Source organism: Portunus trituberculatus, chromosome 40 (assembly GCF_017591435.1).
Source record: "Portunus trituberculatus isolate SZX2019 chromosome 40, ASM1759143v1, whole genome shotgun sequence".
NCBI lineage: Eukaryota > Metazoa > Arthropoda > Malacostraca > Decapoda > Portunidae > Portunus > Portunus trituberculatus.
Window position 1 is genome coordinate 11265104 of NC_059294.1, and position 7500 is coordinate 11272603.

General features: G+C 47.3%; 1 protein-coding gene and 1 long non-coding RNA gene across 2 annotated transcripts in view; both read right to left on the reverse strand.

Annotated features, from left to right (window-relative positions):
* Positions 1–7500, reverse strand: part of LOC123515974 — a 100448-nt gene that overhangs the window by 63409 nt on the left and 29539 nt on the right. The gene's annotated exons all lie outside the window — the stretch shown is intronic.
* LOC123515976 overlaps positions 455–7500 on the reverse strand; it is a 12667-nt gene continuing 5621 nt past the window's right edge. Inside the window, exon 2 of the long non-coding RNA XR_006678033.1 lies at positions 455–1080. This is a non-coding gene — a long non-coding RNA (uncharacterized LOC123515976). The remainder of the gene's footprint in view (positions 1081–7500) is intronic.

Consider the following 7500-nt stretch of genomic DNA (forward strand, 5'->3'; position numbering starts at 1 on the left):
TGACCGGACACACACACACACACACACACACACACACACACACACACACACACACACACACACACACACACACACACACACACACAATATTAAAGGTTACGAATATATGATTTAAGAAGGAAAGAACGAGAGAGAGAGAGAGAGAGAGAGAGAGAGAGAGAGAGAGAGAGAGAGAGAGACTCCCATGGCCTGGTGTCTATCAAGCTCACGTAACAAACGAGTAAGTCAAACTGTATGAAGATTTTCCTTTTTTTTTTTTTTTTTCTTTGCGTAACGTTTCGCTGCCATAAAGTTCCGAAAATTTCTCTCTCTCTCTCTCTCTCTCTCTCTCTCTCTCTCTCTCTCTCTCTCTCTCTCGTAAGTCACATTTCTTTTATCCATTTTTTTCTTACTTTTCACTAGTCAGTAATTAAAGTGACATACGTTTCCTTTTTTAATACTCACGTAATGTGTGTGTGTGTGTGTGTGTGTGTGTGTGTGTGTGTGTGTGTGTGTGTGTGTGTGTGTGTGTGTGTGTATCCGGTAAGTCTCTCTCTCCCTCTCTTTCTCTCTCTCTCTCTCTCTCTCTCTGGCGGGACACAGCACACTCCAAGCACTCAGATGTCCGTGCACACGTGACCCTACATCCCTGTTTACATCCCCTGGGGGTGAGAGAGAGAGAGAGAGAGAGAGAGAGAGAGAGAGAGAGAGAGAGAGAGAGAGAGAGAGAGAGAGAGAGAGAGAGAGAGAGATTATAAAAGAAGAGGAAGGGGGAGGTTAGACGTAGTATGAAGATAATATGAGAGAGGAAGGAAGGGTTACTTGATGAAAGGAGGCGATATGGTAGAATAGAGAGAAAAGAGGAGGAGGAGGAGGAGGAGGAGGAGGAGGAGGAGGAGGAGGAAAAGGAAGGTAGGGGAGTGCAGTGTGACAACCCAGCGAGTAAGGCACGAGGTAGGGAAGGAGGGAAGAAGGGAAGGAAAGGAGGGAGGGAGGGAAGTTGGCGGTGGGAGAGGCACGTGCTGTAGCCATAAACTGGTTCTGGTCTTCTATCTTGTGTGGGATCAGGTGTCTCCCCACTCTCTCTCTCTCTCTCTCTCTCTCACAAAGCCCCCATTCCCACTACACCTGCTCCCCCCTATTTAAACTTCCATGCTTTCACGTACCCACTCTCACACTTACATCTCCTCCCTCTCTGTTCCTCTCACTTTCAGTTACCTGTACGAGTCAATCCACCTGTACATTCACTCTTTACTCATCCACCTTCATCTTGTTATTTACTTTCCCCTCATTCACTCTCGTACATTCACTCACGCACTGTTCCTTTATCCACTTCTTCATTCACTCTTCTCATCCACTCTCATCTCACCTCATCCACCAAACCCATTCCATCCATCCAATCCACTCACACCCACAAGCAAATCAGAAACACTCCCACTTCTACCCGTTTCCCACGCACCTTACCTCCCACTTACACTCTCCCACGCTCTTACCTCCACTTACTGTCCCTCTCTACCCCTTTCTCCTCCCTGGCAGTCACCAAATCCCCTCACTTTCCACGTTGTTCCATTTCTATCTTTGCGTCTATACTTTCTCTCTCCCCTCTTTCTGAATCTCATCTCTGCCTATTGCTTGTTCTCCTTTCCTCCTCCTCCTCGTCCTCCTTGTCATCCTTCTTATACTTCTTCTTTTTCTCCTCCTCCTCCTCCTCTTCCTCTCCCCAGCACCTCTGCATTCACCCACATAACGTAAGCTTTTCTCATCCATGCCAATCCCAACATCTATCCCTCAGGTTCACAGCCACTCACGAACTCAGTTCACTTTTATCGTCTACTAAGAACGACTCACGGTTTTCCCACAACAAGCCTACGTGTATCCCCTCCCGTCCATCCTGTGTCTGCTGTCCCCCTCTCGTCAATAACATCACGCGGCTGAATTCTTCTGTTCACGTGTCCCCTACAACAGTGAAGGTTCGCGAGGCAAGTGTGTCGGTATGTCCCAAGCAAACACCAAATGCACGGGGTTTGATACACGGTGGTCACTTCGGAAAGCACTGGGTATGGTCGTCCTCGAGTTCTGGACGTGGGTGAAGGACGAGGTGGTGCAGACGGTGGCGGTGCAGAGGTAGGTGAAGGTGGCGGTGGTGTGTGAACGTGGCCGTGATTGCCGCACACCCCACCACAGCACACTCACTGCCTGTCTGCTGCTCTGGTTTCTTGCGACACTGGGATGTGCCGACCCAGGGCGCAACAGGTGACAGAGGTGCCATTCACGGCCCGGCACATCACACCGCCCCCTCCCTCCGACGCCACACCAATCTCCACACCTTTGCTCTCTCGCTTTCTTTGGTTTTCTGGATTCCTCACTGACACGACCATCTCTTGCACGTGTTGTGTCCCACTAAGTCACACACTTTCAATATTCACTGTCAGAACTTTAAGAGACGTGACAAGCGTTGTTGGTAAGAAAATATTACTTCGAGGCACAGTATTTCAAGGTCACTCACAAATCCCAGCCCATCACCACTTCGGTGAACGAGGCGGCGTGTCCAGGGCAGCCCTCACTCAGCTGGGCTGGCCGGGGGGTGCTGGGCAGGTTTTCTGAGGGGTAGTGAGAGCCGTGAGGGTTGAGAGGAGTCTGGCCTCGCCCCGGGAACTAAGAGACCTGCGAGGGGGCAACACTCACCACTGCTTGGGATGCCAGCACGCTACATATTCTTTTCAAATAGTTTCGTTGTGGTTCTCTTACACACTGCAGCTGCACGGGCTTCGGCGCGCACCCAGCTGCCCCTTGTTGAACACTGGAGACGGCTTGTAAAATATAGAGTAGTGTTTGTGTTCTCGTGTACTGCAGCTCACCCAGCCGCCACAATGCCGCGGGTTATCGTTCACAGCAGGAACACAATGACGACGATGCCAGAATTCCGGAAGTTTGCGCGTGCTCTCTCCTGCCTTAATGCGTTCTAGCAGGCGAGGTTTTCTGTGATCCAATCAATACCCCTCACTCGTGCACTTCTCGCCACACGGGACGAAAAGCCGCGCTGGTGGATGAGCTGTTTCAGAGACACAATTGGGACTTGACATGAAAGAGTGCCGCCGTCAAATGCCGCCGGATGCCAGTCAGTGCCACACCCGGTGCCTGGCTGACACACCCTGCTGGCTCTGTACTGCCAGGACGGGAAGCCTCGACAGGTCTACGGGAATGTTTATTTTTCCTTCCCTATTTTCTTCCTTAACTTTTCTCCCCACACACAATGTAGTTTCTCTTGTCTGAGAAGATCACTTATAGATAACGTGCTCGGCGCTTCCAGGCCAGGCAGCCACACAACTTTGGAAGTAACAAGTATTTTATTAATCTTTCATGCTCCTTAATTCCGCAACAAGTATACCAGTCTCCTTTTCTTACATACTGTCTAAGCTCTCACTCAGCCGCCTCCACCGTCCAGCCACTCACCTTCGCCTGCCGACACACGGCCCAATAATGGAAAACAACAAGCACCTCAACACCTGACGGACCAAGACACGTGTAGCGGCCACACTTTATAACAAGCGGGACATCAACACAAAAAGGAGGCGTTTGTTGTTATCATTATTATCATTTCTGAACACATGCATTGGCGCCCCACGCTGAGCTACTCCCACACCTGGCCAGTGATCAGAGAGCCTCGTGTATACAAACTCTGCCAAGAAACTATACGATTTAATCCTTTGCTGAGATTAACTTGCGGGATTTCTCAATGGTAAATATTTGTTTTGGCAGCGTAACGTGAAGGCCACGTCATATTTTCCCTTGGGAAGGACATGGCCAAGCAGATTATAACTTTAATATTTTCAACATATTTCATCGAGTCAATCCCTCCGCTGCCACCATTACCAGATTTATTCACCATACAGAACAAAACCCTACACAACGGAACAGTCTCTCTAATCTTTCGTCTACAGGAAACAACAAAGAAACCTGAAGGATTAAAGAACCAAGCTGCCGTTCCCAAATGTCTCACCGTCTTACCTTGACTACTTTTTGGAGGCTCCAGTGAAAATTATTTAGCTTTCCAAGGATGCCTCTACGATTCTAGAAACGCCTTACCAAGAATCTCACATCATCAATGGAATGAGACCATCTGTGAGAACCTGACTAATTATCTGTGGCCTTGCAAAATGCTCGTGATAAGAAAATAAGGCATTTAGATTACCGTCCTTGAGTCACTACACGTATTATCGTCACTGCTCCGGGAAACAGAATGGTAAAGGTTCAAGGATACAGATTAAGAGCAATTAAATGAGTGTAGCTTCTTTTCACGTGTAGTAGATACATTTTAGGGGAACACAACCAGTCACATTGGAAGAATGAACAACATCAGATTACTGCCCTTACGAAGCTGATTGTGATGAAAACTCGCGAGTAATTATGGTGTTGGAGGAAGTGAGGAGGTGGTGGTGAACTGGTATAATGAATGGGAGCGAGGAGGTGGAAGAAGCGGCAGTGGTGGTAGATGAAATGGAGGAGCTGAAGAACTAGATAAGGAGGAAGAGAAGGTGAAGAAGTGTAAGAGGAGAGGAAAAAGAACACAAGAAGGAAAGGATAAACATGAGAAAAAGAAGAGGAAGAAGAAAAAAAGAAAGAGGATGAAGAAGAAAAAGAAAAGGAGAAGGTGTTACAATAGTAGTACTGTTTTCCTGTTTCCGGAGGACGACGAGCAGTCTGTGCAACCGGTTACCAGACGGAGGTCAGGTGTTGCTACGGCTGGAAGGAGACAGGGAAGTGGCGGGAGGGAGGGAGGGAGGGGGAGGGAGGGAGGGAGGAGGAGAAGGGGAGAGGAAGAAAACTGGGAAGCGACGGAGGGAGGGGAGAGAGGAAAGGAGAAAGAGAAAAGAAGTGTGTCATTTTTACTTGCAGAGTGGACAAAACATTATTACTATTATTAACTCATCTGTAAGGCAGTGAAGCATCGAGCCACTACCTGATGACATGGCACCGCTGATGGATGGAAGAAGTGAACAAATAGAAAGTAACCACACAATATGGTGGATGGGCAAGGTAGAGAGAATTGCAAGGAGAGGGAGGAATCAGGTCATCCATCTGTCATCCACCTATCATCTATATACGTCACCCACCTGTTACCTACACACATCTACATCCATCCTTCATCCACCAATCGTTTAGTCTACACCTATCATCTACATAACCTCTACACCTGCCATGCATCAGTCATCTTTACCTGTCATCCACCTATCTCTACCTGTCTTCTATACCTGTCATCTGCACCTGTCTTACCTGTCACCCAACACACCTACACACCTGTCTCGCGTGGCGGTGACAGGTGTGTTCCGGGTACAGTCTTGCCTCATTGTCCTTTGCCTCTCTTTTCTTCCCCTCACCTTTCTTTTCTCTCCCTGACCTGTCTCTCTTTCCCTGCACCTTTATATTCCCCCTGTCTCACCTGCCTCCGCCGCGAGTTCCGGGAGGCCAGAGCAGGTAAATGAAGCGCCGCCTCTCGCTATAACTATAATTACCTTTACCAACGTGTCGCAAAGAAACCATTACGCGAGGTCTGCATATGAGAGAGAGAGAGAGAGAGAGAGAGAGAGAGAGAGAGAGAGAGAGAGAGAGAGAGAGAGAGAGAGAGAGAGAGAGAGAGAGAGAGAGAGAGAGAGAGAGAGAGAGAGAGAGAGAGAGTACTTAGCCTCATATTCTTGCCTGAGTCAAAACAATTACAGTTGCACGTCCGCCATTTAATTGTCTCTGTTTCGGTTAAATTGTCTTCCGTTTCGATGACAGAGGCGATAAATTTAATCCAACTATAACTATTTTCCAGGTACACACGCACACACACACACACACACACACACACACACACACACACACACACACACACACACACGATACAGTTGACAGTGACATTGGAAACTCATATAAAGGAGGTATTTTAAAGATATTCACTATGATATGTGACAATTCACAGCCACAAGAGCAATGTACAAAGTCTATAAACATCCACAAGAATTGGGAAAGAAAATAAACCGCGATGAAAAGGATAGATGTCTCAGTTTCTAGCCAGTGAAATGTAAGGAGGTGACTGTAGTGAAGAAGAAGAAGAAATATCACAGCTTAGTAATTACCGAGAGATGCATCAAATATTTACAGAGAAAAGGGTAAAAAAGAAAATGTATTGTACTGTATGCATAAAAGCAAGCAAAAAAATAATAAATAAATAGATAAATAAAAATAAATAAATTCTTACTGCTCTTCGTATATAGTTTAGGTAAGGTTAAGTTAGGCGTCCACCTCCCCCTCCCCTCAGGTCTTACATCATAAAACAAATTAATAACAATAAAAAAAACCTGAAGCCAACCAAAATATCCTGAGGTGCATTATCGGGACGTCGGAAAGGAGTGAAACAGTGTCAATGCGGTGGAAACTTTTCGCCCAGCACTTCCCCGCGTGCAAGAGGATGTTTTCGTGCATAAACCCGGAAAGCAGCTTTGTAGAGTTTTGAGCCGCAAACTCGGGGACGCGTTCACTTCATTGCTTCGCGTCCAGGAGGGGAAGCCAGGGGAAACCAGGCCACGGATTAGGAATGCACATGGATGGGGAGGCAGCGGTGGGCGTGACAGGAGTGGATTAGGAATGCAAGTGGATATGGAAGCAGTAGTGGGCGTGACAGGAGAAGGAGGCGATGGACGTGACAAGGAAGAGGGAAAGTGATCGTGACAGGGATGAACGAGTAAGGGAAGGTAGGGGATGGATGTGGGAAGGAAAACAGGGGATTGGGGTGAGAGGGGAGGCGAGGGCATGGTAAGGGAGTTTAGGAATGGTGGTAACAAGGATGGAAGGGAAGGGATGTGACAGGGAAGGCAGGGATTTATGCGAAGATGAGGCAGGGGATGAATGTTACAGGGGAGGCGGGATATGAACAGGAGGGAAAAGGATGAACATAACAGGGGAAAGAGGGGATACACGTGACAGGGGAGGAGAGGATGAATATGACAGAGGCAATTGTGACAAGGAGGCAGGGCTTAAACGTAACAGGAAAGGCAAGGGAATTAATTAGCAAGAACACTAGTCATAAAGAATCACATATATAAATGAATAAATAAAAGAAAAGATAAAAAAATGAAACTAGCTATACAAGTGAGAAATTTCGACATAGCTGAATCGCATCTTGACTTCAATATGGCCGCTATTGTTTCAGTCGATCAAGACACAACACCCGGAACTTGAGCGCCGGGTATCGATTCAAAGTCCGAGACTAATGTTTCCTTTTATTTCCAGACGTGAGCGGAGGCCAGACCTGATCCTTCCTCAACCCCTCGACTTTTGAGGGCAACATGAAACTTTTTGCCTCATATGAGAAACACTAGACAACACGGAGGAGCAAATATAAAGCTACAAACACTACACGTATTGAATTTCTCTTGCTGTCAGTCGTGCCTTTCGAAATTATGCCTCAAACTTGCCTCACAGTCTTTTATTAAACTCGCGGAGAAGGCACAGCAGTCAAGGAGTTAAGATGTCCAAACT